The sequence below is a fragment of the Pseudophryne corroboree genome (assembly GCF_028390025.1).
Source record: "Pseudophryne corroboree isolate aPseCor3 chromosome 3 unlocalized genomic scaffold, aPseCor3.hap2 SUPER_3_unloc_2, whole genome shotgun sequence".
In the NCBI taxonomy this organism is placed as follows: domain Eukaryota; kingdom Metazoa; phylum Chordata; class Amphibia; order Anura; family Myobatrachidae; genus Pseudophryne; species Pseudophryne corroboree.
This window is the reverse complement of record NW_026967508.1, coordinates 2,939,249-2,964,365: the sequence shown is the minus strand read 5'-3', so window position 1 is coordinate 2,964,365 and position 25,117 is coordinate 2,939,249. Positions and strand designations below refer to the sequence as shown.

General features: G+C 49.2%; 1 protein-coding gene across 1 annotated transcript in view; it reads right to left on the bottom strand.

The window, feature by feature from the left end:
• The window catches only part of LOC134983609 (gastrula zinc finger protein XlCGF26.1-like), a 139,428-nt gene that overhangs the window by 47,686 nt on the left and 66,625 nt on the right, over positions 1-25,117 (bottom strand). The window lies entirely within an intron of this gene.

Here is a 25,117-nt window from a genome sequence, read left to right as displayed (position 1 = left end):
GGGATCATAAAGGAAAAATAGTGAGACTTCCTGTGACGAACAGTTAGCTTCACATATATTTTCAAAGCCCTCACAACATCCAGGGACTTTGAAGTAATCGAGGTGTCAGTAGCCACTGGCACCACAATAGGTTGGTTGATATGAAAAGCTGACACAACCTTTGGAAGGAATTGCTGACGCGCTCTGAGCTCAGCTCTATTAACATGGAAAATCAAGTAGGGTCTCATGTGCGACAATATCCCCAATTCAGACACATGTCTAGCAGATGCCAATGCCAACAGTGTGACTGACATCCAAGTAAGAAACTTAACGTCAACCTCCTGTAAAGGTTCGAACCAATCCGATTGCAGGAACTGCAGCACCACATTTAGATGCCAAGGTGCCTTAGGAGGCACAAAGGGTGGTTAAATGTGCAGAACTCCCTTCAAGAATGTCTGAACCTCAGGGAGAGCAGCCAATTGTTTCTGGAAGAAAATGGACAAGGCCGAAATCTGGACCTTGATGGAGCCCAAGCGTAGGCCTACATCCACACCAGCTTGCAGAAAGAGGAGAAAACGTCCTAGTTGAAACTCCACCATAGGAAACTTCTTGGATTCACACCAAGACACATATTTTCTCCAAATGCAATGGTAATGTTTAGACGTTAACCCCTTCCTGGCTTGGAACAGAGTAGGAATGACCTTGTTCGGAATGCCCTTCTGACCTAAAATCTGGCGTTCAACCTCCATGTCGTCAAACGTAGCCGCGGTAAGTCTTGATAGGCGAACGGCCCTGTAGTATAAGGTCCTCGCAAAAAGGAAGAGTCCCCGGATCCTCCAGCAGCAATGTCAGAAGATCCGCGTACCAAGCCATTCTGGGCCAGTCCGGAACAATGAGTATCGCCGGAACTCTTGTTCTTTTTAGTAGTTTGAGAATCCTTGGGATGAGTGGAAGTGGAGGGAACACATACACCGACTGGAACACCCATGGAGTTACCAGGGCGTTCACCGCCACTGATTGCGGGATTCGTGACCTGGAACAGTAACTCTGAAGCTTCTTGTTGAGGCGAGAGTCCATCAAGTCTATCTGAGGTACGCCCCATCGGCTTGTTACCTCTGTGAATACTGCCGGGTGGAGGCCCCATTCTCCTGGATGCTGAGGAAGTCTGCTACCCAGTTGTCCACTCCCGGAATGAAGATTGCTGACAGCGCAAGCGCGTGCCTTTCTGCCCAGAGGAGGATTCTTGTTACCTATGACATTGCAGCCCTGCTCTTCGTTCTGCCCTGCCTGTTTATGTAGGACACCGCTGTGACGTTGTCCAACTGAACCTAAAATGGCTCGATCTTGTAGAAGATGCGCCGCTTGTAGAAGGCCGTTGTAAACGGCCCTTAGTTCCAGAATGTTTATCGGAAGGAGAGATTCCTGACTTGACCACTTTGCTTGGAAGTTTTCCCCCTTGGTGACTGCTCCCCAACCTCTGAGGCTTGCATCCGTGGTTAGAGGTATCCAATTCTGAATTCCGAACCTGCGGCCCTGGAGTAGGTGAGAAGTTTGCAGCCACCAGTGGAGTAAAATTCTGGCTTTCGGCGACAGGCGTATCCGCTGGTGCATGTGAAGATGTCATCCTGACCACTTGTCCAGGAAATCTTCCGTACTGTAGAGCCTCGTAGGAGGCTACCATCTTCCCCAGAAGGCGAATGCACTGATGAACCGATACTCAGGCTGGCTTCAAGACATCCCAGACCATTGACTGGATAACCAACGCTTTCTCCAGTGGTAGAAACGCCCTCTGCACTTCAGTGTCGAGTATCATTCCCAGGAAGGTCAGTCTCCTTGTCGGTTCCAAATGTGACTTTGGAAGGTTCAGGATCCACCCATCATCCTGGAGTAGTTGAGTTGGGAGAGCAATATTCTGTAACAGCTTCTCCTTGGAAGATGCCTTTATCAGCAGATCGTCCAGATATGGAATTATGTTCACTCCCTGCTTGCGGAGGAGGAGCATCATCTCCTCCATGACCTTGGTGAACACCCTTGGTGCTGTGGAGAGGCCAAATGGCAATGTCTGGAACTGATAGTGACAGTCCTGTAGTGCAAACCATAGATAGGCCTGGTGAGGCGGGCAGATCGGAATGTGAAGGTACGCATCCTTGATATCCAGGGATACTAGGAATTCCCCCTCCTCCAGACCTGAGATCACCGCTCTCAGAGACTCCATTTTGAAATGGAGAACCCTCAAGTAGGGGTTCAATGACTTCAGGTTCAATATAGGCCTTACCACAAACAGGTTTGAGTAATAACCCTTGGCCTTTAGGTGAGGTGGAACTGGAACAATGACAATTGTTTGTACCAATTTTTGAATGGCTTCCTGTAGGATAGCACTTTCTTTCAGCGAAACTGGTAAGCCTGATTTGAAGATCCTGAAACTCCAGTCTGTACCCCTGGGCAACAATATCTGTCACCCAGGAGTCTAGGCATGATGACGCCCAGACGTGACTGAAATCGTTTAGTCTCGCTCCCACCTGCCTGATCTCCAGGCTGGGAGGTCCACCGTCATGCTGAAGATTCTGAGGAAGCAGAACCTAGTTTATGTTCCTGGGAACTTGTTGGTGCAGGTTTTCTGTATTTTCCCTAACCTCCTCTAAAGAAGGAGGTGTGTGTGTGTGTGGGGGGGTTGGATTTTTTTAAATTTAGCGGTTTGAAAGGACTGGAGAGTAGGCATAGGATAAGATTTCCTAGCCGATGCTGCTGAGGAGGGAAGAAATGTCGATTTACCCGCAGTCGCCGTGGAAATCCACGCATCCAATGCGTCCCCAAATAGTGCATGACCTGTGAAGGGCAGATACTCCACACTTTTCTTGGACTCTGCATCCGCACTCCATTGGCGTAGTCAGAGTCCTCCAGTGTATAGTGATTTGACCGTAGTCTCAATCTTGCGGTCAGCCGGCTTCTTTAAGGCGGTTGAACCAGGGACAGGTAAATCCACCTTTTTAGACAACCTAGATACTGAAGCGTCTACTATAGGTGGGTTTTCCCACTTCTTTCTATCCTCTTCAGGAAAAGGGAAAGCAATGAGAATTCTTTTAGGGATTTGGAAATTTTTCTCTGGGTTTTCCCAGGATTTTTCAAACAAGGAGTTTACCTCCTTAGAAGCAGGGAAGGTAAGCGAGGAGTTCTTATTTACTGTAAAATAATATTCCTCTACCTGCTCAGGTACCTACTCTGTAATATGCAAAACACCCCTAATGGCTTCAATCATCAGTTGCACCCCTGTATCAAGGGATGTATCTCCCCCCTGCATATCCCCATCACCGTTCCCTGTATCAGAGTCGGTATCAGTGTCAGCTTGCATTATCTGGGCAAGTGTATGCTTTTGTGGGTATGTAGGTGGGTTCTTATACGCAGCAGTGGGGGCTGAGTATGACAAACCCTCTACAGATTTTCTCAAAAACTGCTTCTCTTTCTCAGTATGTGACATTCTTGTTGAAATCTGGGATATCATTCCCCTTAAAGAATCCACCCATGGGGGTTCGGATTCAGAAGGCTGGGAAAGTATATTGCAGTCCTGAGTACATGGAATAGACTCCTTAGGAGAAGATACACATTCTGCAGCACAGGACACAGAGTCCTTAGACATGGTAATGTGAGATATACACACTTAAACACACACACACACACACACACACACACACACACACACACACACACACACACACACACAGGAAAATGTCAGACACAGTTTCCCCCAGAGTACCTTCAGAGAGACACAGAGTATAAGGAGCCAGCCACACAGCGCCCCTGTGGGCAGTTATTATGATAAAAGCCTGGCGCTGACTAACTAACCTTAATAGGGTAATTAGTACTAACAATACACCCCCCTCCCCCCCCCCCCCCCCCCCTGTCTATAACACCCTGATACTGCAGAGGATAACTGGAGTTATGTGGAGGGCAGCGCTCCCTGTCAGCGTCTCTTTTTTATGATCTGCAGGAAGAAAATGATGCTGGTGAGTGCTGGATCCGCTCTGAGAGGAAGCCCCGCCCCTTGCAATGGTGCGCGGATTCCTGCACTAAGTGATTATAGTGGCCTGGGGATATGTGCTAACAGCCCATGCTTGACCAAGCTAAGAAAAAGATATATATTTGACCAGTCAATTAAGACAAGTCACCAGGCGCTGGCCGCTAATTAGCAAGAGACACCACAATTAGATAAACATTACCCTGTAACAGCTGCTGCCATATAAAGGGGACCACTTAATCCCCAATAGCTCACATGGAAACAAACAACAATATATATATATATAGCGCTGCTGTGCCAAGGTGAAAATATTATCAAAACAATACAATAGGAATGTACTTGTAAAAAAATATTTATTAGACAATCACATTACACTCGGCGCCACTGAGTGCTTATCAAGCGGAGAAACGCGTTAAGAGGGACTGTCTTAGACTTGGTGCATGCAGATAATATTGATCCCAGGAACGTGTGGAGCGAGGAGACCCGTCACCATGCATATTCTGATTATGGGCAGAGCCGGATTAAGGGGGGGGGGCCCGGGGGATACGTACCCCGGGCCCCCCTTTCCAAAAGGGCCCCCTGCTACACCGCAGTTCGGATCTCTCTTCCGATCCGATCTGCGGTGCTGTGCTCCTTTCCCTGGCTCCCTTAGAACAGATTGACATGCGGACGAGCGTCCGCATGTCAATCTGCGGTCTCCTCTCCCTCCCTGCTGTGTTGGAGGGACACTGAGCGCATCGCGCGTCTCTCCTGTGTCCCTCCCTGGCTCTCCCCCGGCCGGTCTAAGGAAGTGCCGTTCGTGAGCTCTGATTGGCTCACGAACCGGCACTTCCTGTATTAGACCAGCCGGGGGAGAGCCAGGAGGGACATAGGAGAGACGCGCGATGCGCTCAGTGTCCCTCCAACACATGGGGGGGGGGGAGCAGGCACTGGGGGCATATACCTGGCACTGTGGGGGGCAGATCTGGCACTGGGGGGCATATACCTGGCACTGTGGGGGGGGGGAAGATCTGGCACTGGTGGCATATACCTGGCACTGTGGGGGGCAGATCTGGCACTGGGGGCATATACCTGGCACTGTGGGGGGCAGATCTGGCACTGGGGGCATATACCTGGCAATGTGTGGGGCAGATCTGGCACTGGGGGCATATACCTGGCACTGTGGGGGGCAGATCTGGCACTGGGGGCATATACCTGGCACTGTGGGGGGGGGGGAAGATCTGGCACTGGGGGCATATACCTGGCACAGTGGGGGAAGATCTGGCACTGGGGGCATATACCTGGCACTGTGGGGGGCAGATCTGGCACTGGGGGCATATACCTGGCACTGTGGGGGGCAGATCTGGCACTGGGGGCATATACCTGGCACTGTGGGGGGCAGATCTGGCACTGGGGGCATATACCTGGCACTGTGGGGGGCAGATCTGGCACTGGGGGCATATACCTGGCACTGTGGGGGGGAAGATCTGGCACTGGGGGCATATACTTGGCACTGTGGGGGGCAGATCTGGCACTGGGGGTATATACCTGGCACTGTGGGGGGCAGATATGGCACTGGGGGCATATACCTGGCACTGTGGGGGGCAGATCTGGCACTGGGGGCATATACCTGGCACTGTGGGGGGCAGATCTGGCACTGGGGGCATATACCTGGCACTGTGGGGGCAGATCTGGCACTGGGGGCATATACCTGGCACTGTGGGGGGAAGATCTGGCACTGGAGGCATATACCTGGCACTGTGGGGGAATATCTGGCACTTGGGGCATATACCTGGCACTGTGGGGGAATATTTGGCACTGGGGGGAGCAGGCACTGAGGGGGCATATGTGGCACTGGGGGGGGGGGGGTATATGTGGCACTGGGGGCATGTACCTGGCACTGTGGGGGAATATCTGGCACTAGGGGCATATACCTGGCACTGTAGGGGAATATCTGGCACTGGGGGCATATGTGGCACTGGGAGCATGGCCCTAGCAACAAGCACTACCCCCTAACAACGAGCATGACACCCAGTGCATGAAACCCCTGGCAACGAGCATGACACCCTGAGCGTGAAAACCCCTGGCACCGTGCATGGAATCAAGAGCATGAAACCCCTGGCAACGAGCAGGTAATTTAAAAGTAATTAGAAGCCTTACTGTAGAACTTAATGTGTAATGGGCATTACGGTGTTTGGCATAATGTATCACGGACATTGCGGTGTGTGTCATAATGTATCAGGCATTACGGTGTGTTGTATACTATATCACGGGCATTGTGGTATGTGGTATAATGTCTCAGGATCATTGTGGTGTGTGTCATACTGTGTCACAGACATTGTATGTGCTATAATGTATCAGGGGCATTGCAGTGTGTAGCATAATGTATAACGGGCATTGCGATTCCTGTCATAATGTGTCACAGGCATTACGGTGTGTGGCATAATGTGTCTGGGGCATTACAGTGTGTGCATATTGTGTCATGTGCATTATTGTGTGTGGAATAATGTCTAAGGGCCATTGCAGTATGTGGAATAATGTATACTGGGCATTACTATAAGGAGGAAAAATGACAAATAATGTAAGGGGCATGAATCAGGATTATTTTTCTTTCCTGTGGTGGCCAACGTCTGGGCGTGCAGGTTGCAAAACTGGGCTATAAGGTAGTCTTTTCCTGCAATGCCACGCCCTCCACGCAAAGCCACGCCCATTTCGACAAAGCCACACACACTTTTTGCCGGCGCGCGCCTGCGGCGTGCACATTTTTCTACCTTTGCTAGTGCCAATTACGGGGGGTATGGGGAGGGCGCCGAAGGATTTTTTGGCTTGGGGGAGAAAAATTTCTAGTTACGCCACTGGGCTCAGCTGTCCAATAATGTATCAATGAAACAGCCTGCGTGCCCAGCCAATGACTGAGCGGCAGGCTGCTTCATTCATACTTTATTGGACAGCTGAGCCGTCGCTCAGCTCAGCTGTCCTGTCTGTGCGCCCGCTGCTGCAGTGAGGACGGGATCCGGGGAGCACAGCACCGCAGATCGGATCGGAAGAGAGATCCGATCTGCGGTGTGGCAGGGAGTCTGCTGCTTGGGGAGGCAAATATATATATATAAATATATATATGTGTGTGTATATATATATATATATATATATATATATATATATATAATAAGAATTTACTTACCGATAATTCTATTTCTCATAGTCCGTAGTGGATGCTGGGGACTCCGTAAGGACCATGGGGAATAGCGGCTCCGCAGGAGACTGGGCACATCTAAAGAAAGCTTTAGGACTATCTGGTGTGCACTGGCTCCTCCCCCTATGACCCTCCTCCAAGCCTCAGTTAGGATACTGTGCCCGGACGAGCGTACACAATAAGGAAGGATTTTGAATCCCGGGTAAGACTCATACCAGCCACACCAATCACACCGTATAACCTGTGATCTGAACCCAGTTAACAGCATGATAACAGAGGAGCCTCTGAAAGATGGCTCACAACAATAATAACCCGATTTTTGTAACAATAACTATGTACAAGTATTGCAGACAATCCGCACTTGGGATGGGCGCCCAGCATCCACTACGGACTATGAGAAATAGAATTATCGGTAAGTAAATTCTTATTTTCTCTAACGTCCTAAGTGGATGCTGGGGACTCCGTAAGGACCATGGGGATTATACCAAAGCTCCCAAACGGGCGGGAGAGTGCGGATGACTTTGCAGCACCAAATGAGAGAACTCCAGGTCCTCCTCAGCCAGGATATCAATTTTGCAGAATTTTACAAACGTATTTGCTCCTGACCAAGTAGCTGCTCGGCAAAGTTGTAAAGCCGAGACCCCTCGGGCAGCCGCCCAAGATGAGCCCACCTTCCTTGTGGAGTGGGCATTTACAGATTTTTGGCTGTGGCAGGCCTGCCACAGAATGTGCAAGCTGAATTGTACTACAAATCCAACGAGCAATAGTCTGCTTAGAAGCAGGAGCACCCAGCTTGTTGGGTGCATACAGGATAAACAGCGAGTCAGATTTCCTGACTCCAGCCGTCCTGGAAACATATATTTTCAGGGCACTGACAACGTCTAGCAACTTGGAGGCCTCCAAGTCCCTAGTAGCCGCAGGCACCACCAATAGGTTGGTTCAGGTGAAACGCTGAAACCACCTTGGGGAGAAACTGAGGACGAGTCCTCAATTCCGCCCTGTCCGAATGGAAAATCAGATAAGGGCTTTTTCAGGATAAAGCCGCCCATTCTGACACGCGCCTGGCCCAGGCCAGGGCCAACAGCATGACCACTTTTCATGTGAGATATTTTAACTCCACAGATTTAAGTGGTTCAAACCAATGTGACTTTTGGAACCCAAAACTACATTGAGATCCCAAAGTGCCACTGGAGGCACAAAAGGAGGCTGTATATGCAGTACCCCTTTTACAAACGTCTGAACTTCAGGGACTGAAGCTAGTTCTTTTTTGGAAGAAAATTGACAGGGCAGAAATTTGAACCTTAATGGACCCCAATTTCAGGCCCATAGACACTCCTGTTTGCAGGAAATGTAGGAATCGACCCAGTTGAATTTCCTCCGTCGGGCCTTACTGGCCTCGCACCACGCAACATATTTTCGCCAATTGCGGTGATAATGTTTTTGCTGTTACATCCTTCCTGGCTTTGATCAGGATAGGGATGACTTCATCTGGAATGCCTTTTTTCCTTCAGGATCCGGCGTTCAACCGCCATGCCGTCAAACGCAGCCGCGGTAAGTCTTGGAACAGACAGGGTCCTTGCTGGAGCAGGTCCCTTCTTAGAGGTAGAGGCCACGGATCTTCCGTGAGCATCTCTTGAAGTTCCGGTTACCAAGTTCTTCTTGGCCAATCCGGAACCACGAATATAGAGCTTACTCCTCTCCATCTTATCAATCTCAGTACCTTGGGTATGAGAGGCAGAGGAGGGAACACATACCCTGACTGGTACACCCACGGTGCTACCAGAGCGTCTACAGCTTATTGCCTGAGGGTCCCTGGACCTGGCGCAATACCTGTCGAGTTTTTAATCATGTGGAAGACTTCTGGGTGAAGTCCCCACTCTCCCGGGTGGAGGTCGTGCTGAGGAAGTCTGCTTCCCAGTTGTCCACTCCCGGAATGAATACTGCTGACAGTGCTATCACATGATTTTCCGCCCAGCGAAGAATCCTTGCAGCTTCTGCCATTGCCCTCCTGCTTCTTGTGCCACCCTGTCTGTTTACGTGGGTGACTGCCGTGATGTTGTCCGACTGGATCAACACCGGCTGACCTTGAAGCAGAGGTCTTGCTAAGCTTAGAGCATTGTAAATGTCCCTTAGCTTCAGGATATTTATGTGAAGTGATGTCTCCAGGCTTGACCATAAGCCCTGGATATTCCTTCCCTGTGTGACTGCTCCCCAGCCTCGCAGGCTGGCATCCGTGGTCACCAGGACCCAGTCCTGAATGCCTAATCTGCGGCCCTCTAGAAGATGAGCACTTTGCAACCACCACAGGAGGGACACCCTTGTCCTTGGTGACAGGGTTATCCGCTGATGCATCTGAAGATGCGACCCGGACCATTTGTCCAGCAGGTCCCACTGGTGCGTGGAATCTGTCGAATGGGATTGCTTCGTAGGAAGCCACCATTTTACCCAGAACCCTTGTGCATTGATGCACTGAGACTTGGCTCGGTTTTAGGAGGTTCCTGACTAGCTCGGATAACTCCCTGGCTTTCTCCTCCGGGAGAAACACCTTTTTCTGGACTGTGTCCAGGATCATCCCTAGGAACAGAAGACACGTCGTCGGAACCAGGTGCGATTTTGGAATATTGAGAATCCAATCGTGCTGCCGCAACACTACCTGAGATAGTGCTACACCGACCTCCAACTGTTCCCTGGATCTTACCCTTATCAGGGAATTGTCCAAGTAAGGGATAACTAAAATTCACTTCCTTCGAAGGAATATCATCATTTCGGCCATTACCTTGGTAAAGACCCGGGGTGCCGTGGACCATCCATACGGCAGCGTCTGAACTGATAGTGACAGTTCTGTACCATAAACCTGAGGTACCCTTGGTGAGAAGGGTAAATTTTGACATGAAGGTAAGCATCCTTGATGTCCCGAGACATCATGTAGTCCCCTTCTTCCAGGTTCGCAATCACTGCTCTGAGTAACTCAATCTTGAATTTGAACCTCTGTATGTAAGTGTTCAAAAATTTTAGATTTAGAATCGGTCTCACCGAGCCGTCCGGCTTCGGTACCACAACAGTGTGGAATAATACCCCGTTCCCTGTTTCAGGAGGGGTATCTTGATTATCACCTGCTGGGAATACAGCTTGTGAATGGCTTCCAAAATTGTCTCCCTGTCAGAAGGAGACATCGGTAAAGCCGACTTTAGGAAACGGCGAGGGGGAGACGTCTCGAATTCTAATTTGTACCCCTGAGATATCACCTGAAGGATCCAGGGGTCTACTTGCGAGTGAGCCCACTGCGCGCTGAAATTCATTGAGACGGGCCCCCCACCGTGCCTGATTCTGCTTGTAAAGCCCCAGCGTATACTGAGGGCTTGGCAGAGGCGGGAGAGGGTTTCTGTTCCTGGGAACTGGCTGATTTCTGCAGCCTTTTTCCTCTCCCTCTGTCACGGGGCAGAAATGAGGAACCTTTTGCCCGCTTGTCCACGAAAAGACTGCGCCTGATAATACGGCGTCTTCTCATATTGAGAGGCGACCTGGGGTACAAACGTGGAATTCCCAGCTGTTGCCGTGGCCACCAGGTCTGAAAGACCGACCCCAAATAACTCCTCCCTTAATAAAGCAATACTTCCAAATGCCGTTTGGAATACGCATCACCTGACCACTGACGTGTCCATAACCCTCTACTGGTAGAAATGGACAACGCGCTTAGACTTGATGCCAGTCGGCAAATATTCCGCTGTGCATCACGCATATATAAAAATGCATCTTTTAAATGCTCTATAGGCAAAAATATACTGTCCCTATCTAGGGTATCAATATTTTCAGTCAGGGAATCCGACCACGCCAACCCAGCACTGCACATCCAGGCTGAGGCGATTGCTGGTCGCAGTATAACACCAGTATGTGTGTAAATACCTTTTAGGATACCCTCCTGCTTTCTATCAGCAGGATCCTTAAGGGCGGCCATCTCAGGCGAAGGTAGAGCCCTTACAAGCGTGTGAGCGCTTTATCCCCCCTAGGGGGTGTTTCCCAACGCACCCTAACCTCTGGCGGGAAAGGATATAATGCCAATAACATTTTAGAAATTATCCGTTGTTATCGGGGGAAACCCACGCATCATCACACACCTCATTTAATTTCTCAGATTCAGGAAAACTACAGGTAGTTTTTCCTCACCGAACATAATACCCCTTTTTTTGGTGGTACTCGTATTATCAGAAATGTGTAAAACATTTTTCATTGCCTCAGTCATGTAACGTGTGGCCCTACTGGAAGTCACATTCGTCTCTTCACCGTCGACACTGGAGTCAGTATCCGTGTCGGCGTCTATATCTGCCATCTGAGGTAACGGGCGCTTTAGAGCCCCTGACGGCCTATGAGACGTCTGGACAGGCACAAGCTGAGTAGCCGGCTGTCTCATGTCAACCACTGTCTTTTATACAGAGCTGACACTGTCACGTAATTCCTTCCAACAGTTCATCCACTCAGGTGTCGACCCCCTAGGGGGTGACATCACTATTACAGGCAATCTGCTCCGTCTCCACATCATTTTTCTCCTCATACATGTCGACACAAAAGCACCGACATACAGCACACACACAGGGAATGCTCTGATAGAGGACAGGACCCCACTAGCCCTTTGGGGAGACAGAGGGAGAGTTTGCCAGCACACACCAGAGCGCTATATATATACAGGGATAACCTTATATAAGTGTTTTTCCCCTTATAGCTGCTGTATAGTTAATACTGCGCCTAATTAGTGCCCCCCTCTCTTTTTTTAACCCTTTCTGTAGTGTAGTGACTGCAGGGGAGAGACAGGGAGCTTCCCTCCAACGGAGCTGTGAGGGAAAATGGCGCCAGTGTGCTGAGGAGATAGGCTCCGCCCCTTTTTCGCGGACTTTTCTCCTGCTTTTTTATGGATTCTGGCAGGGGTTAAATGCATCCATATAGCCCAGGAGCTATATGTGATGCATTTTTTTTGCCATCCAAGGTGTTTTTATTGCGTCTCAGGGCGCCCCCCCCCAGCGCCCTGCTCCCTCAGTGACCGAAGTGTGAAGTGTGCTGAGAGCAATGGCGCACAGCTGCAGTGCTGTGCGCTACCTTGTTGAAGACAGGACGTCTTCTGCCGCCGATTTTCCGGACCTCTTCTGCCTTCTGGCTCTGTAAGGGGGCCGGCGGCGCGGCTCTGGGACCCATCCAAGCTGGGCCTGTGATCGTCCCTCTGGAGCTGATGTCCAGTAGCCTAAGAAGCCCAATCCACTCTGCACGCAGGTGAGTTCGCTTCTTCTCCCCTTAGTCCCTCGATGCAGTGAGCCTGTTGCCAGCAGGTCTCACTGAAAATAAAAAACCTAATCTAAAACTTTCACTAAGAAGCTCAGGAGAGCCCCTAGTGTGCACCCTTCTCGTTCGGGCACAGAGATCTAACTGGGGCTTGGAGGAGGGTCATAGGGGGAGGAGCCAGTGCACACCAGATAGTCCTAAAGCTTTCTTTAGATGTGCCCAGTCTCCTGCGGAGCCGCTATTCCCCATGGTCCTTACGGAGTCCCCAGCATCCACTTAGGACGTTAGAGAAATATATATGTATATGTGTGTGTATATATACATATATATATATATATATATATATATTTTCTGCCTTCTCTATTAGGGGCCCCACTCTCTTAAGTGCCCCGGGCCCCCCATGGTCTTAATCCGGCTCTGATTATGGGTGAGAGATAACCGGAGTCTGCACTTTAAAATCTCCATACATATTGTCTATGCTGACTGATGGACAAAGTCGATAATTGTTAACAGCGGAAACAGGTTTTTAAAATCTTACACCTGAAAGCTGGTCTACTAAAGATATGGAAATCTAGCACTTTGGAGCATAACACAATCTATGAGCTTTAAACTGAACTTTGAACTGTGATTGTTTGCCAAGAAACCGTTCCAATCGATGGATGATTCTTACAGCCTGTATTATCATCTGCTAATAAGCTTATAGTTTCCATTGCACAATAGTCCTTTACTGTGATAATTATTACAGATATATAGGAGTGTTTATATCTACTATATTTTTTATCGATTTTTAACACCTGCCGAGTGTAATGTGATTGTTTAATAAATATTTTAAAAGTACATTCCTATTGTATTGTTTTGATAATATTTTCACCTTCGCAAAGCAACACTATATATATAGGGTGTGTGCGCGCTGGCTCAGGACGCCCCTCACAGCGCCTACACAGTGTGTTGCTGAGCCTTCCCGGAGTGCAGCCTGTCAGAGCTGCGCTCCCACCCTTGTGCGGCCATACCCACCAGCGACCCGCTAACCGGGAAGCCGACGCTGTACTCACCACTCTTTCTTCTGGCTCTGTTAGGGTGTAGTGGCCGTGCTGCGGGAGTGAGCAGTCGCCTCGTGGGCTTGCCATCAGTACCCTCAGGAGCTCAGTGTCCTGTCAGCGGAGTAAAGAACCATTAACTCTTTAGGAAGTTGGTTCCTACTCACCCCTACCTAAGGGAGGCTGATGCCAGCAGCATTCCTGTACCTAACTAACTCATAGAAAACAACAAAACTAGAAAAACTCCTAGGAGCTCCCGTAGCTGTGACCGGCTCCTCCGGGCACATTTTCTAAACTGAATCTGGTAGGAGGGGCATAAAGGGAGGAGCCAGCCCACACTATTAAACTCTTAAAGTGCCAGTGGCTCCTAAAGGACCAGTCTATACTATGGCACTAAATTTGACCCCAGTATCCTCTAGGACGTAAGAGAAATACAAAACCACAAAATAACAAACAGGGCTAGGGAAGAGCCGGATTAAGGCCCCAGGGGGCCCAGAATACTTAAGACAAGGTGGGCTCCTAAGGACTAAATAGTAAGAGATATGATAGACTTACCATTGTTAACTCCCTTTCTGCCAAGTACATAGGTTCCACAGGGAAACATCGGGGTGTAGAGATGGATCTGGATCCAGGCAGCAACGGGTAAAGCTTTAGCTGTCCCAGTATGCATCAGGTCCCTCCTATAACTCCGACTTCAGGTAGGAAAACGGAATTCCTTGATCATGAAACACCAGATACGGTGGTTTGCATGCCAACGAACCTAATTGAGAAACACACCTTGCCGAAGCTAAGGCTAACAGAAAAACTGGTTTCCAAGTTAGAAACTTAACATCCACTTGATGAAAGGGTTCAAAAGATGAAGATGGCAAAAAATCTAAAACTAGATTCAAGTCCCATGAAGCTGTAGGTGGTATAACGGAGTTTGAACTCGAAGGACACCTTGCAGGAAAGCGTGAACTGTTGGAAAAAGGGCCAAACGCCTTTGAAAGAAAATTGACAAGGCAGAGACCTTCACCTTTAGTGTAGATAAACGTAGTCCTCCATCTAACCCCGCCTGTAAAATAGTAAAAGACAGGATAACTTGAAAGAAGATGTCGGAAACTTCCGAGCTTCACACCATCCTATATAAGCTCGGCAAACCCAGTGATAATGAGCTGCTGTAACTGGCTTCCTAGCACGTAACATGGTTGGTATAACAGACTCTGGAATGTCCTCTCGTCTTAAGAGAGCGGTATCAACAGCCACTTCGTCAAACACAACCGCACCAAATCGAGGTAAAGAAATGGACCCTGTTGTAGTAGGTCTGGATATAGCGGAAGCGGTCACGGATAGTCTGCGAGCAGACAGCGGAGATCAGAGAACCACGCTCTCCAAGGCCAATGAGGCGCCGCTAGAACGACGATCATGGACTCTCTTTTGAGTTGCTTTAGCAACCGAGGAACCAGCAGAAATGGTGGAAATAGATACACTAGGCTGTACGGCCACGCTAATGTGAGAGCAGCCACTGCCCTTGGATATCTTGTTCTGGACATGCCATTAAATCCACGTGCAGGTAACCCCACCGCTGGACTAACATCTGGAAAACATATGGATGTAAGGCCCATTGTCCTGGATGACAATCCTGACGACTGATATAATCTGCTTTCCAGTGTCCACTTCTAGAATGAACACTGCCAATAATATCACTTGGTGATGCTCGGCACAAAACAGGATTCGAGCAACATCTCGCATGGCCATGCGACTTCGAGTCCCTTGTTTGTTGATGTCTGCGACTGCCGCTGTGTTGTCTGAGTGAACTTGAACAGTCCAAGACTGGAGCATTTGAACTGCCTGATGCAGAGCATTGTAAATTGCCCTGAGTTCCAGGACATTTATTGACAGTAATCTTTGTCGGTTTGACCAGAGACCTGGAATCGACAATGTAGGACCACTGCTCCCCAACCTCTGAGAATTGTGTCCGTCGTCAGAATTATCTAATTCCAGACTCCGAACCTTTGCCTCGAGATAAGATTTTGTATTTGGAGCCACCAAAGTAGTGATACTCTGGTCCGTGAAGACAACCTCAGCATCTGATGAATTTGAGATGAGAGCCTGACCACTATGCGAGAAGATCTACTTGAAAAGAACGTGAGTGAAATCTTCTAAACTAGAGTGCTTCGAAAGACGCCACCATATTTCCCAACAGTTGAATACACAAGTGCACCGTGACGGCCTGTGGTCTGAGCACCAAGTGTGCCAGATGATGAAGGCTTTGTGCGTTCTCTTCTGGCAGGTAAAATCGTTGAACTTAGAAACTGAATCATTTGAGACTAGACCAGGCTTGATTTTGTGTAGTTGACAATCCAACCCTACTGAACCTTGTACGCCAGTAAGGCATTTTGAAGGAGTATTTGTTGAGACGAAGCCTTGATGAGAAGGTTGTCTAAGTACGGGACTATTATCACTCCCAGATACCTGAGATGAGCAATCATCACAGACATCACCTTTGTGAAATGGTTAATGGGTATCCTGTACTGCAAACCTTAAGTACACCTGAGGAGGTACCCAAATCGGAATGTGTAAGTATGCTTTCTGGAGATCTAGCGAAATCATGAATTCCCATGTTTCCAAACTTGCACTCACTGACCGCAGGAATTCCATCTTAGAGTCATCCGGCTTTGGTACTACAAAAAGATTGGAATAAAAACCCCTGAACTTGTTGGTGTACTGGTACCAAAATTAAAACTGCCGACACTAAAGACTAAATAGTGGTCTGCAGAACTGCCTTCTTGTCAGCCGACACAGGCAGACCTGTTTCGAAAAACCGCAGTGGTGGTAGACCAGCAAACTCAATTTTGCACCTCTGAACACTGAAGTGCGGATCCACTCAACCTTGGATGTCTGAAACCACCCAAGTGATTTGAAGGCGTGCTCCTACAACCGAAGATCAGAGATGGGCTGAAAGCCCGTCATGTCACTGGGTTGTTAGCTGGCTTTGTGTGTCGACGACCGGTGATAGTTTGTTGAAAACTACTTTCTCTACCACGTCTACTTTGTACGGTTATACCCTGAGCACAGCCTCAAAAGGAGTTAGGACTTGAACGCTTGTCTAGCGTATGTCCGTTTCGGAACTGGTGCGGCCAACGGTAGGAAACAGAGTTTCCCAGAGTAGCCTGGGAAATACATTTGTTCAATAGAGGACCAAATAACATATCGCCAGTCTAAGGCAACGCCTCTAGATTCGTTTTGAACCAGCCTCGGCCTGCCAAGAATGTGAAAAAAAAAAAAAAAAAAGCTTGTCGGGCCGCAATCATTGAAGCTGAAGGCCGAGAACCAACCTGTCCGACAACCGTAGAAGCCTTACTTAAATACTCAGCCAATTCACAAATGTGATCAGAAAGCAGTATAAGCTAGTCTGAGGAAAGACCCTGTTGTAGGCCTAACCTGAGTTGTTTCACCTATGCAACGACAGCCTTGTGAACCGAAAATCCAACTAAAGCAGGTCTAAGCAACACTCCTGCTGCTGTGTACATGAATATTAGCATGGGCTCCAGCTTACGCTCCGACAAGTTTTAAAGTGTCGTTGTAGTTGGGACTGGCTTTGAAAGTTTTGAAACAGAAGAACCCACTGGTGGTGAATTTTCCTATCCAGTTGTCATAGCCTGTGAGTAACGATAGTTAGACAAAAAACGCTTTTTATATAAAACATTTATCTGGATTTCGTCACCTGCCGTCAACTGTTTAGTAAGATCATTTGAATAAGGAAAACACAGCCTCCCTTTAGCAATAACACTACATCTTTTGACAGTCTCCTTTATCTCAATGAAATGTAATACCTGGCAGACTACCCTAATGATTTTAGATCTAGCACAGAATGTAACACAGAGGACACCAGTGAATGATAAGACAAACGATGACTGCTCCTATGAATTGAACTATACATGGACATTTGTAAATCCTACAAAGTTCTAGAAATATCCTGAGCTCACTGTGGCTGCTCAGACGGTATTAACATAAAATCAGATATAGCCACCTAAGGATTTGTTTGTGCAGCGGCCAACTGTGACTTCAAATCAGCCATCACGCCTGCCATCTTTCAAGAAGGATCAGGGCAGAGGAGCTAATTGGACCCATATTTGCAAGACACACTGTGCAAGTGAAAGTACCCACGTAACACACTCACAGATAGCGCAGCCAAGCTGCCTTTGATTTTGCAGTAGTTTTACTCTCATGCACACAGACAGTAGAATAGTGCAACACAAGTACCCACGACTCAGTAAAATAATTTGAAATGAAGTGTGTATTAGACCAAGTGCCTGCACATGGTACACACTAAGATCTGTTAAAGATGCACTCCACTGAAAGTCCTACTAACACCCCTGCCCCCTCCAGTGGCCGTGTGTTGTAGGACCAACATCAAATTCATGCAGCAAAAAGCAGGACGTCAATATAAAATGGCGTCACAATTGCTTTTTTTTTTGGTATTACTCATAAGATCCATGGCCATCCCCTCTATGTGAGGGGAACGCTGGACTAGGGACCCCATCATGCACACAGTTACATCTCCCCCACCGCTATATGCGGAGAAGAGCCACAGTGCTTTCTACTGCAGGAAGCCCCGGCAAGCGGTGACGGGCGAGCAGTGGCAGCTCTCAGTGGGTGTGACCCACAATCTCCTCCTGTTATTGAAGGGGAGTGGAGACGGGGAAGCCGTAGGTGCAGTGTGGAGGTGTGGCCAGTGAGAGCGATCTCCCCCTGTTATTGCAGGGGAGCGGAGACAGTGGAATGGCGCGGCTGCTGCGTGGAGCTGTGGCCATTGAGAGCGATCTCCCCCTGTGCTGAGATAGCGGCGGCCGGCCTGTAGCAGTGAGAGCGGCAGGCGGCCATGACAGAGCGGCCAGCAGCAGCAGTAATGGAGCATGTGGCGGGCAGCAGCAGTGAACTAGTGGTGGGCGGCCAGCAATAGTGGAAGCTGACCATGCGAGCTGGAGAGAGAGAGTCGGGCGCCCAGGAGATGGCAGCGTGGCTGACCGCGGCTGGGCTGGGGAGCACTGCAGCGGGGAAACAAGAAGCATAACAATAAAACATGATGTCCCCACACCTGGTGGGGCGGCCGCATGAGCTGACTGCCCCGCTCCCATAGAAACAAATGGCAGAACAGAGCGGCAGCAGTGTGAGCTGCCTGCCCACTCTTTACCTCTGTACTGTGGAGGCTCTGACGGAGCTTCTTTCCTAAGCACTGTCCAGCTTAATTTTGTAGCTAAAGCTGATCTAGGTCTATGAGTGAGGCAACTCTGACTGAGCGCCGACAAGCCTATGCTGATATCAGCAGCACACACAGACCAGGACCCAAGCTTCTTAATAAGCTGGGAAGGGATGTGGATTAAAAAGAATAAAGTTAAAATCTTTATAAAAAGTTAAGTCTAGAGACCTCTAGAATGAGCCGTTCCCGGGTGAAGGCACAAAAAATACTGAGGCATCTTGGGAGTATGGAGGGGGAGGAGGGTTACACATTTAAATCCATATTCCCAAGAGTACTCCAGTGACCCCTAGTGGATGAAAAATAAATTTAAAAAAGCCCCCTGTAAAAAGGTGCTGGCACCAACAAAACATGTACCTGCCTGAGCATGGAAGCTGGGTTTCAAGGAGGAGGACCAAGGCATCCTGGTAAATCTGAAGAGCTTAACTGTTTGGTGCCCAGGACCTGATTCCACCACCTACAACTCCAAAGTTCTATGGAACCCGAAGAAGAAAGGCATGGATTCTAGCAATCTCAAACACCAGGAGGATCAAAGTGATGTTGAGTACACCACAGGAAGTGAGAATGCCAGATGCTGGAATATATACTAGCTGATAACAGGCTTCCACGATCGGAGCATAGTTAGTTACCAAACAGCAGAATCATTTAGCTCTTAAGAGGTATGACTCAAGAGCACGCCATCAAAGACAACCGAGCTAGGTCCGGGTGGAGACAGGGACCCTGTGAAGAGGAAGCTGGAAAGGTACATCTATGGATATACTCCAGCTGCAGTCCGGGGTATTACTGTGTACCCAAGCTAGTAAAGGCTGTACAGGGATACTGCCGAAAGCTACTCGCTGTGGCTGGAGTCGCAGATCTGGCGGGGGTGTTGAAGCAGCAGCCCTGGCGTCCATAAGACTGCCTACCGCGGCATGGTCAATTGCAAAAACAAATCATAAAATGAAAGGTTGGGCTACTTAAAATAGCCCCACTGTTTAAACGGTGACCACCTCCTGCTGGCACCAGACACGAACTGAAGAGCATGAGCTGTGGGCAGGGTATGAGGGAGAAGGACCAGTGCATCTTGGGAGCTTCAAAAGCTTAACTGTTCGGTGCCTGAATCTTGGTCTCCACCATTATACCCCAAGATCATCCCTGTGGATGCCTATGGACCCAGAAGAAGAAAATAGAAATTGAATACCTACAGGTAATTCCTTTTCTCCTAGTCCGTAGTGGATACTGGGGTCTTGTACTTTAGTATCATGGGGGTATAGATCGGGTCCACTGGAGCCTGGCACTTTAAAACTTTTAGTGTGTGTATTGCGTGCTGGCTCCTCCCCTCTATGCCCCTCCTATCAGACTCAGTATAGGAAAACTGTGCCTGAGGAGACGGACATAACATGTGAGAAGAACAATACAACAGCGGTGAGGCAACAAGCCAACATACAACCATAATGAAAGGAGGGCGCTAACCAGAACAGAGAATAGTAACACCAACCTAACCCGGATAGCACAGCTATCCCAACAACATAACGGGACCACAATGTCGGTTCAACCAAATACTTACACAGGTAAGCAGGAACGAAGCACTGAGGTGGGCGCCCAGTATTCACTACGGACTAGGAGAAAAGGAATTACCAGTAGGTATTAAATTCATATTTTCTCTTACGTCCTAGTGGATACCGGGGTCTTGTACTTTAGTACCATGAGGAAGTCCCAAAGCTCCCAAACGGGTGGGAGAGTGCTGAGACCAGTGCAAAATCGCCTGAACAAACTGAAGGTCATCCTTGGCCAAAGTATTGAACCTATAGAATTTCATAAAGGTGTTCGAAACAGACCAAGTAGCAGCTCGGCACAATTGTAGGGCCGACACACCCCAGGCAGCCGCCCAGGAGGACCCCACCGACCTTGTCGAGTGTGCCCGAATAGACGTCGGCAAGGCAGAGCAGCCGACGTACAGGCCTGTTGAATGGTCAACCTGAGCCAACGAGCAATAGATTGCGTAGAAGCAGACTGACCAAACTTGGAGACATCATAAATGACAAACAGCGAGTCCGATTTCCGATGACGGGCCGTCCTTCTGACATAAATCTTCAGAACCCTGACCACATCCAAGGTCTCAGGGCCAATGAAAGCACCAGACAACACCAGAACAATAGGCTGATTCACATGAAAAGCTGACACCACTTTAGTCTTCATGAAAAATCAAACAAGGGCTCTTACAGGATAAGGCCCCTAATTCAGAGACATGTCTGGAAGATGCCAATGCTAATAACATCACAGTCTTCCAGTTGACAAATTTTAACTCCACCCTATGTAAGGGTTCAAACTAGTTCAATTGAAGAAAGGACAGAATCACATTGAGAACCCTCGGAGCCGTGGAAGGTACGAAGGGCGGTTGCATATGAAGGACTCCTTTTAGGAAAGCTTGTACTTCAGGCAACATGGCAAGTTGTTTCTGGAAGAAAATAGAGAGTACCAAAATCTGGACTTTGAAGGAGCTTAAACGTAGGCCCATATCCACTCCAGCTTGCAGGAAAAGTTGAAAATTACCAACTCTAAATTGCACGGAAGAAACCTTGGAATCACCAGGAAACATACTTTTTCCAGATACGATGATAATACTTTGACGGGTGGTCTTCAGTTTGCCGGCTGTCGGGATCCCAGTGGACAGTATACCAGCATCGGAATCCCGACAGCCGGCATACTGACACCTTTTCTTTCTACCTCTTGGGCGTCCACGACCCAGCGCCACCGTACCGGCAGCATGGCGAGCGCAGCAAGCCCGCAAGTGGCTAATTTGCGCTCGCCCAGCTGTCGGTATGCTGGCGGTCAGGATTCCGGCGCCGGTATGCTGGCCGCTGTGAGCCCGGCTGCTGGCATACCGTACTACACTCTGCTCTGACGTAACCATCTTCCTGGTCTGGACCATGGTGGAAATAACCCTGGAGGGAAGACCCTTTCATGCTAGAAGCTCCCTCTCAACTTTCAAGCCGTCAAACGTACCCGCGGTAAGTCTGGATAGACGAACGGGCCTTGCTGAAGAAGATCATCTTGGAGCGGCAGAGGCCAGGGATCTTCCAGAGACATGGTCAGGAGCTCCAGGTGCCACGCCTGTCGAGGCCAATCCGGAGCAATTAGAATTGCCTGAACGCTTTCCCTTCTTAACCTTTTAAGCACCCTTGGGATCAGCGGTAGAGGAGGGACAGGTACACAAACTGGTACATCCACGGTGTCGTCAGCGCGTCCACTGCTACACCCTGCGGATCCCTCGTTCTGGAACAGTAACGGCATAGTATCTTGATGAGATGAGAAGCCATCAGATATATCTGTGGATATACCGGTGAATTATCTGTTGAAACACCTGGGCATTCAGGCCCCATTCCCCCGGATGGAGGTCGTGTCTGCTGAGGAAGTCCGTTTCCCAGTTGTCCACGCATGGAATGAATATGGCGGAAATGGCCCTTGCATTGGCCACCGCCCAGAGGAGGATTCTTGACACCTCTCGCATCGCCACTCTGCTTTTTGTTCCCCCTTGTCGGTTTATATACGACACTGCCGTGGTGTTGTCCGACTGAACCTGAATCGCCCAAACCTTCAGGAGCTGAGAAGCCTGCAATTGCTCTCAGTTCCAGGATGTTTATCAGCTGAGCCGATTCCTGTCTCGACCATATCCCCTGGAATTGGACCCCGTGGGTCACAACCCCCCAACCCCGGAGGCTGGCATCCATTGTCCGTAGAATCCACGAGTGGATATTGAAACTCCTGCCCTCTACCAGGTGATGCACTTGTAGCCACCATAATAGAGAAATCCGGGCTTTCAGAGACAAGGTCACTTCCCGATGCATGTGAAGGTGAGAACCCAACCATTTGTCCAGTAGATCCAGTTGAAATGGCTGGGCATGGAATCTGCCATGTTGGATTGCCCAGTAAGCGGATGTATTAGTATTAGGGACTCCCAGTGACAGAGACGTCTTGCCGTTCAGACTGGGGGCTTAACCCTATATCTGCAGATATACGCAACTAAGATCTCTGTATTATTTGATTATGATGTAGAGTTATTTCTCACTCAGTGTGCATTATTGATAGCAAAATGTTTCTCTCTTACCCAGAATCACTCCTCCCTTTTAGCACCTGAGTGACATCACAATCTGATTGAGCAGCTGACCAATAAATGTGCATTGTATTTCAGAGAGGCATGGATGGGTCAGCATTAGGAGGGATTGCTGACTCCAGAGTGCCATTGGAGAATCTAGGGGTGTCTCCAGGTAAGCTGGCTCTCGGATGCTGTAGGAGCCATTATCATGAGGCCTTACACTGGGCTATTAGACCCAGACATATTTGTTATATTTTATGGGGTGTGTTTGGGGTGCCATTTTCCCATGTGTTTGTGCGGCTGAGCTGCTTCAGGTTGGCAAACCCTAACACTTTATTCACACTTTGTTTTTCCCTATCACATTGTATACATTTTTGTATTATTTTAATCACACCTCACTTACCAAGCACTTATGTGCTTCTTATTAACCCTTATTAATTTTCACCTGTGTGTTGGCCTGGGGTAGCCGACCTGTGCCGACATGATGGGGTCCCGCACCCGGACCCAGACCTAGTATTAGGGACCTCCAGTGACAGACGCCTTTCCGTTCGGCCTGGGGGCTTAACCCTATATCTGCAGATATACGCAACTAAGATCTCTGTATTATGTAGAGTTATTTCTCACTCAGTGTGCATTAGGGATAGCAAAATTTTTCTCTCTTACCCAGTAAGTGGATGCAAAGATGTATGGACACCTTGCAAGGACTTAGGGGACTGTGTTGATCCCCGTAATGTGCAGTTGCAGCATCATCTCCGCCATGACCATGGTGAAGACCCTCGGAGCTGTGGATAATTCAAAGGGTAAGGCCTGAAACTGGAAATGGTTATCCAATATGGTGAACCTGAGGTAAGCCTGAGACGGAGGCCTCATGGGAATCTGTAGGTAAGCATTCTTGACATCCAGAGACACCAGGAACTCCCCCTCCTACAGAGCGGACACTATCGCCCGCAGAAATTCCATCTTGAATTTGAACACCCGCAGATATGGGTTTAGAGACTTCAAGTTCAAGATGGGGCGCCCCGAACCGTCTGGGAACGACAAAAAGATTGGAGTAAAAACCCCTGCTGCGTAACCGAGGAGGTACAGGAACCACCACCCTTGTCTGCAAAAGTTTTTGCATAGCCTCTTGCAAGGAAACTTTTGCTGCGGGTAAAGCTGGAAAACCCCACTTGAAAGATCTGTGAGGAGGGAGTGTTTGAAATTCCAGCCAGTATCCTTGGGAAATGAAATCCCTCACCCAAGGACCCCGACAGGATGCTGCCCACACGTGGGAGAAGTGTTGAAGGAGAGCACCTACCGAAAAGTCGCCTTGCTGCTTGGGCCAACAGTCACACGGAAGGCTTAGCGGCAGGGGATCCGGTGGTCTGGTCCAGGGAGGCAGCAGCTGCAGGTTTACGGGATTTACCACGAGATCCTTTGGGAGTGGTGGAGACCCCTCGGCCCCTGCCTCTGAATCTTGCCACACGAAAGGACTGCAAGGAGGGTCCGGTGTAAGAACGTCTAGCTGGTGGCGCAGCCGACAGCAGATAGTTAGACTTTCCCGCCGTTGCTCGGGAGATCCTTTTATTTAATTCGTCCCCAAACAAGGCATCACCTGTCACAGGAAGATTTTCTACACCCTTTTTGGAATCAGCATCTGCCAACCACTAATGTAACCACAGAGCTCTGCGCGCCGAAACAGCCATAGCAGTAGTGCGGCCATTTATCTTATACAACTCCTTAAAAGCCTCAATCATAAAATTTGCAGCATCCTGTATATGTATATGTGTTAGGCGCCGGGTCCGCTCGTCTGCGCGGCCCGGCGCCTAGCAACTAGAGACGCCGTGCGCGTACAGCCGCCGGCTCCCTGGCAACGCTAGACGCCGGGCGCGCTGAGCCGCACGGACCCTAGCAACGGGGACGCCACTGGCGGACCGCGTTCCCCGTTGCTAGGCTGAAGGGGTTAAGTTATTCACCTGCTCTCTGGCCGTGCAGCAAGGCAGCTGCACGGCATTTACCCCAATCAGCCTTTTAGCAGCTGACTGGAGGACTTCTTGTTAAATACATTCCCAGGGCTTCTCACAGACGCCGGTAATAGCTTCCTGCATGCTGCCTTTGTTTGCTGAGAGTCTGTTTCCAGTCCTGCTGTATCCGGTCATTCCAGTCCTCTGAAGTCCTGTACTCGGGAGTTATCATCTCGTCCCTGGAGTCCTGACTGATCACCGTTTAACATCCAGTGGTGTTCGTGAGTCGCGGCTCTGCTGTGTGTAGCGGCTCGGCCGCTTTACCCTTTATGTTTTGGAGCATTTGCGGAGGGTTCCGCTTCCACAGGTCCACTCTGGTATTCGGCGGTGCC